Raw genomic sequence first — 10,411 nt, 5'->3', positions numbered from 1 at the left:
TGGTGAAACTCTGTCTCTACTAAAAATACAAAAATTAGCTGGGCATGGTGGCACCTGCCTGCAGTCCCAGCTACTTGGGAGGCTGAGGCAGGAGAATCACTTGAACCCAGGAGGCAGAGGTTGCAGTGAGCCGAGATTGTGCCACTGCACTCCAGCCTGGTGACAGAGTGAGACACAAGACTCAAAAAAAAAAAAAAAAAAAAAGATGTGTGGTGACCAATCACCAACAGATATTGAAAGAAGTGACATGATTGGTCACTGATCATAATGCGCCTCTGGTATACATGCAGCAATTTATGGGTTGAAGGTCTAGCAGTGAAGTTTCTCCTTTATGCAATTATTCATAGTTAATAGACCATAGCAACTGATATCAGAACTGTGTTGTTGGGGGACTGGTGTCATTGGACTAAACTGTGGTAACTGAAATCTGTGTAATACTGGAGCTGTGCTAAGCAAGGATGGACTGGTTATTACTAGGACAACTTTCTGGCTTCTCTTTTTATTTTTAGTGCATCTAATTCATCTGACATTTAATCGATCCAGATTTTCTTCCAGGATGACTAATACCTTAGTCATCTAACCACTCAAGGACCTCACAATATCTTACATGTAGTTTTCACCTAAACTAGGGTATAACAATTATAACCATCTTCCTGGTCATCCTAAGCATGTATACTGCAGTTATATCCAAGATTTCATCTCTATTAAGCTCCAGGGAGTAATAGGTGTTCTTTAGCCCTCTGCAGGATTAGAGAATTGAGGCTGCTTTGTTACTGTTGTTGTTCACAATAAACTTCCATAGGAAGTGAGTTACAAGACTCTAGACCTTTGTTAATCCTGAACTTTCTGGGCATCTTGTCTGAGTGATAGATCTTCAGTAAAGTGTATCCTAAGAGCTGTCCTTTCTGTTTCCTTGGCCTTCTTCACAAGCCTGCTCTCCAAATACCCCCACATCTGGGATACTGACTAGCTCCCAAGTTGGAACACAGAGTTCTCAAGCTTGTTGCTTTGTAGGTGACACCAACAGAGGAACTTCTGCCTGATGTTGTATCTGCTAACTCCCAAATCAGAGTCTGGAAAGAGTAATCTTGCCTTGCTTATTTAGTCAAGGATACCTCTCTTCTTAGTACTGCTATAGAGGGATGTAAATGCCTCTTCTTCACAGTTGACTTCGGTAGCTGGGAAATATGACAATATCTCTAAATATTTATTTGTATGTAACACAAAACTCCTGCAAAAGAATACGAGATAAACAGGCAGAGGCTGTTCTGCCTTTTTATTCTGAGCCCCCAAAGAAAAACCTGTAGTGTCATGCTGGGCAGAATTTTGTAACTATTTTGACCAATAGAGTATAATGGAAGTAATGCCATGGTGCCCTCCAAGCTAGATGGTAAGAACACCTTGCACTTCTGCCTTGCCTACTTAGGACATTTGTTCTTAGAACCCATCTGCTGTACATGCTGTGAGGAGGACAGAATAATCCGTGTGCAGAGGCTGTGCAGAGGCAGTTTGGCCAGTAGTCCATCTGAGGTCCCAGCCAATAATCAGCATTGACTACCAGGCATGTGAATGAAGATAAACACAGGTGATTCCTGTTCCCAGCTGCTGTCACACCTAAACTTTGAGTCTTCCAAGCAAATGCACCAGATGTGACATAGCAGACATATAAGCAGTCTGCCCTGTGTCCAGACTAAACTCCTGACCCATAAAATCTGGGAATACAAATGTTGTTATTTTAATACAATTGTATGGCACTGAGATTGGGGTGGTTTGTTATGCAGCAATTATAACTGGAACAAGAACACCTGACCCTGCAAGACACTTGAAATTATACGAGTTATGACATCAGTAAAGTATCTTTTCTTATCTACACTTTCTGTTGTAACCACAATGCATATGGATAATTTGTGAAGTGAATAAGGACATGGTGAAGGACTGATTCCATGTGGCTGGGAGAGGGAAGGGTGTGCTGCATAGATTTCATGTTCTTAGATACTAGTGAGAAGAGGCTGTAACACATTAATCACTCCCCTTCTCTCACTCATACAATGGTAGCACTAGGAGCACATTATCTTTTCTTGTGAAAGTGTTGCATTAAGAAATTTCTTTTGGAGCAGCCCCCAAACTGTAACAGAATGTGACGTGATAATTTCCCACCGTCTTCAAGTACTGCCAAGATGTAGAAGTCTCCTTACTCCTTGTAGACAAATGATTGATCCTTGGAGGGGCCTATTTGAATTTTTTTTGTTTTGTTGGCCTTTTTTTTTTTTTGAGACAGCGTCTCACTCTGTTGCCCAGGCTGTAGTGCAGTGATGCAACCACAGCTCACTGATGCCTCAGCCTTCCAGGCTCAGATCCTCCCACCTCAGCCTCCTGGGTAGCTGGGAATACAGGCATGCACCACAAAGTCTGGCTAATTTTTTGTAGTTTTTCATAGAGATGAGGTTTCCCCATGTTGCCCAGGCTGGTCTCGAACTCCTGGGCTCAAGCTGTCCACCCACTTCAGCCTCCCAAAGTGAGCCACCTTTCATCTCCCCATCTCATCTTATGACTCTGTGCTTGAACTGGTGTATTTAAAGATTAAGGACCTTTCTGACCAATGTCAAATGAGCCATCCAGATGGTTCTGGCTCTCAGAAAGATCAGAGGCAGTCTGAATAGCAAGTAAGGATCAAGTCAACCACCAGTTCACCAAACAAAGTCAAAACATTGGCGTCAAGGAATAAGCCAATTGCTGACATAAGTACCTGCTGCCCCAGAAGTTACTTGTTTCAACTATTTGAGTTCAGCACATCATCGCAATTCTAAATACTTAAGTTATCTTCAGCAAGTGAATGCAACTTATAACTTATTCTTCCATCCTCGGGTAGGTGGGGGAACCATTTGCCATTTTCAGAGTAAATTCATCTGAGTTAGAAGGAAGCCCCTATAACATCAACAGAAAGCAAATTCTATAGTCAAGTCTCTCAACCATTAAATTTTAGGATTATATTCTAGTGGTACTTCTTAGAAAAAAGAAAGAAAGTTTCACCTATGAGATAAATTAGAGGACAAAGTGTTACTTCCTGTCTTCTTGCAATCTTGGCCGGGCACCGTGGCTCACGCCTGTAATCCCAGCACTTTGGGAGGCCGAGGCGGGCGGATCACGAGGTCAGGAGATCGACACCATCCTGGCTCACACGGTGAAACCCCGTTTCTACTAAAAATACAAAAAAATTAGCTGGGCACGGTGGCGGGCACCTGTAGTCCCAGCTACTCCGGAGGTTGAGGCAGGAGAATGGCGTGAACTCAGGAGGCGGAGCTTGCAGTGAGCCGAGATCGCGCCTCTGCACTCCAGCCTCGGCGACAGCGAGACTCCATCTCAAAAATAATAATAATAAAAAATTAAAAAAAAGTTGTTTTGACCATCTTGGGGTGAAATAGCTGGAGATTAAAGGAAGAAATGGCCGCCGGGCACAGTGGCTCACGCCTGTAATCCCAGCACTTTGCGAGGCCGAGGCAGACAGATCCCGAGGTCAGGAGATTGAGACCATCCTGGCCAACATGGTGAAACCCCATCTCTACTAAAAATACAAAAATTAGCTGGGCGTGGTGGCGTGTGCCTGTAATGCCAGCTACTCGGGAGGCTGAGGCAGGAGAATCGCTTGAACTAGGGAGTCAGAGGTTGCCCTGAGCCGAGATCGCACCACTGCACTCCAGCCTGGAGACAGAGCGACACTCCATCTAAAAAAAAAAAAAAAAAAAAAAAAAGCGGGGGACGGGGCAGGGAAGAAATGGCAAGGCTCTGGGAGGAATAAAAAGAAAAAAACAAAACAAAAGAAAGAAAATAACCAGAATTATATCTTTGTTAAACGAGGGGCCAAAACCAGAAAGCTTTGTACAAGGTTTTGTGTCTTGGCAGCAAGCATTGCCCTTACAACATAGAATGTCATTGCAATCATATGGTATCAGTAACCAATGAATTACGGCCAGAACACCTAGGACCTGTTCTTCTAGACTTTAGATGTGAGTTCTCCTTCTCACAAATCTCAAATGCATGTTCATTCTGAACACTGTCTGGTTTTTTTGACCCTTTTTGCTGACCTGAAAGGGTTATATAGCTAAAGACTGAAACTATTGCCTGGAACATCCCTCAGAGTGGCCAAAATATTTCCTTTATGACCATAAAGCAATTCCAATTCACATTGCTTTCTGTAATAGAGCTTTCCTTTCCTTCCTTCCTTCCTTTCTTCCTTTCTTTCTTTGTTGACAGAGTCTCCCTTTGTCGACTAGGCTTGAGTACAATGGTGCTATCTCGGCTCACTGCAACCTCCGTCTCCTAGGTTCAAATGATTCTCCTGCCTCAGCCTCCGGAGTAACTGGGATTACAGGTGCATGCCACCATGCCTGGCTTGATTTTGGGGTTTTTAGTAGAGATGGGGTTTCACCATGTTGGCAGGCTGGTCTCAAACTCCTGACCTCAGATGATCCACCTGCCTCAGCCACCCAAAGTGCTGAGATTACAGGCATGAGCCAGGCATAAGCCAGTGCCCAGCCTGTAATAGAGCTTTCTGGACTACTGAGTTCTACAGTATTTTCCTGTATGATTATTTTCAATTTCTGTCTCAACACTTGAGGTAGGCTCTTTCAATAAGGCCCAAACACACTACCAATTAATAGCATTATGCTGTGCTTCTGATTTAAACTTTGGTCCCAGAACCCAGAAATGGGAGCCTGTGTCTGTTATCTGTCTCATTTTTAGTGGTCTTTGTGGTCTGCATGGTGAAGATGTAAAAGCTTTAACTAAGATGTAGGAATGGAGAAAAGAAAACCAGGAGAGGACTTGCTTACATTCTAAAAGTGGGTTGTAGGGGAAGAGGAAGCAAAGCTGAGACTTCTGAGTAACTGGACTTATGCTAAGATGCCTAACTGAGGTGGGAGATGATTTAGTTTTGGATGGTTACATGGTAAACTAAAGAAAAATAGTATTGAAGTGAGACAAACATCTAAAAGCTTTATAATACCTTAATTTGATTTTTTTAAAATTATACTTTAAGTTCTGGGGTAAATGTGCAGAATGTGCAGGTTTGTTACATAGGTATACATGTGCCATGGTGGTTTGCTGCATCCATCAACCCATCATCTACATTAGGTATTTCTCCTAATGCTATCCCTCCCCTAGCCCCCCACCCCCGACAGGCCCCAGTGTGTGATGTTCCCCTCCCTGTGCCCATGTGTTCTCATTGTTAACCTCCCACTTACGAGTGAGAACATGCAATATTTGGTTTTCTGTTCCTGTGTTAGTTTGCTGAGAATGATGGTTTCCAGCTTCATCCATGTCCTTGTAAAGGACATGAACTCATCCTTTTTAATGGCTGTGTAGTATTCCATGGTGTATATGTGCCACATTTTCTTTATCCAGTCTATCATTGATGAGCATTTGGGTTGGTTCCAAGTCTTTGCTACTGTGAATAGTGCTGCAATGAACAAACATGTGCATGTGTCTTTATAGTAAAATGATTTATAATCCTTTGGAAATGTAAATCCTTATAATCCCAGTAATGGGATTGCTGGGTCAAATGGTATTTCTTGATCTAGATCCTTGAGGAATCAGCACACTGTGTTCTACAATGGTTGAACTAATTTACAGCCTCACCAACAGTGTAAAAGTGTTCCTACTTCTCCACATCCTCTCCAACATCTGTTGTTTTCTGACTCTTTAATGATCGCCATTCTAACTGACGTGACATGGTATCTTATTGTGGTTTTGATTTTTTAAAGAATTCTACATTAAACATCTTGATGAATTACTAGAGGAATTTCTGTTGGTAAGAGGAAAAGCATGACTACTTTCACTGAGAGTATTCAGTACTGTTCAGGTTTTATTCCCAGTGCAATATGACAGGAAAAATGAAATATACATATTAGAATTAAACATCAATTACACAGCCACTGATATAATTTTCAGAAAATGAAATTAAAAGTTAATAAAAACAATGAGTTAAGAGGACAGATAAAAGATAAAATGAAACTCAAAAGAATTCTCATGAATCAAACTGAATAAAATTGAATTTGTACAAGCAAAAAGTTTCTATTCACATTGAAAACTCTAAAATATCTTGATATACACTTAGAAAAAGTGAGCATTCCCTATGCAGATAAATCTACAGAATGTTACTTGGACTACAAGAGTTAGTTAATGGAGAGACATCATCTGACTAGATGAGAATATCCAGCATTATTTATATCTTGATTATCTCAGCCTCCTCCAAACTAAATATGTTTAATACAATTTTAATCAAATTATTGTTTTTTTTTCTTCGAACGTCAGTGCTTGACTTCAGATTTCTTTTGGAAGAAAAATGTATACGAATACCTTATATTCGATAAGAATGTGAAAAGATTTGCTCTACTATGTATCAAAAAATGTAAAGCTAATTGAAACAAAATTGAGGGAAAAGCTATATTATAAATATTGATTAAAATCATTATAAAAAGCTTCTGCAATGGAATTACTATTCCATGGCAAAGCATTTCAACAGACAAGTCACAAAAAAAGAGAGAAGAGTAGGCTCTTCAAATGAAAAGCTGTTCAACTTTCTTCCCACAACAAAGATGTGAAAAAGATAATTAGGGTTTGATCATTGGTTCTTTTGTTTTGTTTTGTTGGTTTCTCTTTTACATATAAGAGGTTTAACAATTTGACACCCAGTGTCTTTAAGACAGAAATGTCACTTATGTCAGTGTTAATGTAATTTTGGAGGAACAAATATTGGGCTGTATCTATAAAGTGTTATTAGTTTTTTTGTTTGTTTGAGATGGAGTTTCACTCTTGTTGTCCAGGCTGGAGTGCAATCGCACGATCTTGGCTCACTACAACCTCCGCCTCCTGGGTTCAAGCGATCCTCCTGCCTCAGCCTCCCCAGTAGCTGGGATTATAGGCGCACACCCTGACGCCTGGCTAATTTTTGTATTTTTAGTAGAGACGGTTTCACCATGTTTGCCAGGCTGGTCTCGAACTCCTGACCTCAAGGTGATCTGCCTGCCTCGGCCTCCCAAAGTGCTGGGATTACAGGCGTGAGCCACCGTGCCTGGCCAAAAGTGTTCTTAGTTTTTGACCTAGGAATTCCACCTGTAGAATTTTTTTTTCTATAAAACAGACATATGTAAAGATAAAAGATAGGCCGGGCACAGTGGCTTATGCCTGTAATCCCAGCACTTTGGGAGGCTGAGGTGGGCGGATCACCTGAGGTCAGGAGTTTGAGACCAGCCTGACCAACATGGAGAAACGCCATCTCTACTAAAAATACAAAATTAGCTGGACGTGGCGGCGCATGCCTGCAATCCCAGCTACTTGGGAGGCTGAGGCAGGAGAATCGCTTGAATCCAGGAGGCGGAGGTTGCGGTGAGCCGAGATTGTGCCATTGCATTCCAGCCTGGACAACAAGAGCGAAACTCCACACACACACACAAAAAAGATGCTTATGATCCGGCGGATCCTCTCCTGGGGAGACCAGGCCGGGGAGAGGGCGCGGGCGCCCAGTGGCGGGGGCAGCGGGCGGGCGCAGCGACCGGGGCCGGGGCGGGTATCCTGGCGGCGACCGCGGCGGCGGCAGCGCCCCGGGCCCTCCGCCCCCTCCCCTCCGGCGAGGGGAGCCGCTGCATGGGGCCGGTCGGGGGGCGGCCCTGCGGCGCAGAGCGGCGGCGACGGCGGCGGACGCCCCAGGCGGGCTGGGGCTGAGCCCGGGGCCGGGGCGAGGGCTCCGGGGGGACCATGCCTGGAGGCCGGCGGGCAGCAGCATGGCTCACGGGCCCGGCGCGCTGATGCTCAAGTGCGTGGTGGTCGGCGACGGGGCGGTGGGCAAGACGTGCCCACTCATGAGCTCTGCCAACGAAGCCTTCCCGGAGGAGTACGTGCCCACCGTCTTCGACCACTAAGCAGTCAGCGTCACCGTGGGGGGCAAGCAGTATCTCCTAGGACTCTATGACACGGCCGGACAGGAAGACTATGACTGTCTGAGGCCTTTATCTTACCCAGTGACAGACGACTTCCTTATATGCTTCTCGGTGGTAAATCCAGCCTCATTTCAAAATGTGAAAGAGGAGTGGGTACCGGAACTTAAGGAATACGCACCAAATGTACCCTTTTTATTAATAGGAACTCAGATTGATCTCCGAGATGACCCCAAAACTTTAGCAAGACTGAAGGATATGAAAGAAAAACCTATATGTGTGGAACAAGGACAGAAACTAGCAAAAGAGATAGGAGCATGCTGCTATGTGGAATGTTCAGCTTTAACCCAGAAGGGATTGAAGACTGTTTTTGATGAGGCTATCATAGCCATTTTAACTCCAAAGAAACACACTGTAAAAAAAAAGAATAGGATCAAGATGTATAAACTGTTGTTTAATTACGTGAGAGACATCTTCAGTGGCCAAGGAAACTGTCCATTTCTCTGAGGAAGCAAATGAAATGCTACAGCTATACCCAGACCATTTATAGGTAATGAAGCAGTTCAAAACTTGAAAGAAAACAAAATCTGTCCCCAGAATTCTATAAAGTTTATTAAGAATGTTCCTTGAAGGTTTAAGAAGCAGTAAGCAGTATCTGAAGCCACAATCTACTATAAATACTTTATTTCAACTAGAAGGTACAATCTCTCAGGGGTTTCATAGTTTAAAAAGCTACAATCACATCATGTTGTAACTACATAAAAAACAGAGCTGTAAATGGAACTGCTTGGCTTTGACCATACACATTTCTGCACAGTCCTTACATAATCTGCACAAAGAAATATCTCCCTTTGTTCCAGTTAATTGTTCTTGTATGTAAGTTGCTTTCTATTCCAGTATATCCAGAGTGGTGAAATAACAAGGCCAGCCACATAGCCAAAGGTCGCTCCAAGCGTATAGGAGATGGGCCATACCTGAGGAGAGAATGTATGAGATCAAAAAAGAACAAATGTTTTATTACTTGAGCACAAGTGTAACCTAAATATTTCTATATTAAAGCTTAATGTGCTTTCTTAAAGAATGCCTAAAGTGTAATAAGGTCATAACTGCATTTATCATGAACACTAAAAATGTACACATTTTAGTTAATGTGCATTAAACTGTAACAAGGCTTCGGGCAATTGTAGATTTAGTTTGACGCTCCCCAAAGTGCATGAGACACATGCTAAAATTACAAATTAAAATTTTGGGTCAGACTTTGCCATAATGCTGGACTCAGTTTAGCTCTCTGAACTAGATGGTAATTTTTTTTTTTAATTCCCACTTTGGCTGTGTACATCAAATGAAATGAGAAGTGTGTATGCTGACCAAACCACAAGAAACTTTCTTTAAGTTGTGTTAAAGAGGAAAGACCTAGAATCCAAGCATGTTACATGAAAATGGTAACAGAGCAGCTGCTTCCACCTTTCAGATATAGATGTTGGGACCACAGCAGAAGTTATAGAGCGAGAACTTATATACACACCTAGAATGTAAGTTAAATAAAATACCGGCTTCCGGAGACCCATTTTCTCCAGCCATATTACATTAGGCTAGAAGTAATTAATGTTGAGTTATTTCATCTACAAGCAGTTGGTCCCTAAGTGACAGGCTCTGCTTCAAAAAAAAAAGTTGGAGAAAAATTTTCATGTTCTTCTGTGAAGCTTATTTGGTACACTGGAGCCTTTTCTAATCTTTCTCTGGGGGGAACAGGCCGCAGAACTGTGTTAGAGGTGAACCATCTTAATTACTAGTTCTATTACCTAATTCAGCTTCCTTGTTTGGTCTGCTGTGGATCTGCCTTATTGCATATGCCATGCATCAGATAATGGTGTTAGACAAAGCTTCATTGTGAACAACCTAATGCATTTTAGAGAAACAATCTCATCTACACATTTTTTTCTAGCCTTTCCTACATGTAAACTTGCTGTTGCCTAAATTATAATTTTTTAAATGTCTTTGGTGGGCTTCTGTTAATTCATGTGACTTGGGCTTATAGCTATGTCTACTGCACAGATTGGGTAATGGAACACTAAACTTTTATACTTGAAAATGACAGCTTTAAATGCTCATATCAGTCACAAATCTAGGATGTACTGTCTTGTTGTATGTGAGCTTTGTAGAGATTTTTAAAAATATAAGCATCACCTTCGCACTGAAGAGTGGAGAGAGTCTACTGGATGACTGGCCAGGAACTTTCTCTCTGAATCAGACATTTGGATGTCTTCTTTCTTCCAAGAAATGGTGGTTCACATTAAAGTATCATGGCCTTATGTATGCTCAAATGGAATCTTATGTAAGTTTCTTAATTTAATTTTGGTCTGCTATTTTTAGATAAAATTGAAAGGAATTGTATAAATCAATTAACATATTAGCTAAGTTGTCCAACACATGTTATAAATGAATTACAACAGTAAACTATTATACATTTCCAAAAAAAA

At 42.1% G+C, this 10,411-nt stretch overlaps 1 pseudogene; it reads left to right on the top strand.

The window, feature by feature from the left end:
• Positions 1-7,739: 7,739 nt before the first annotated feature.
• On the top strand, positions 7,740-10,411 carry LOC117979363 (rho-related GTP-binding protein RhoQ-like; annotated as a pseudogene).

The sequence above is a fragment of the Pan paniscus genome, chromosome 13 (assembly GCF_029289425.2).
Source record: "Pan paniscus chromosome 13, NHGRI_mPanPan1-v2.0_pri, whole genome shotgun sequence".
Lineage (NCBI taxonomy): Eukaryota > Metazoa > Chordata > Mammalia > Primates > Hominidae > Pan > Pan paniscus.
This window is presented reverse-complemented; position numbering and strand designations above follow the sequence as displayed.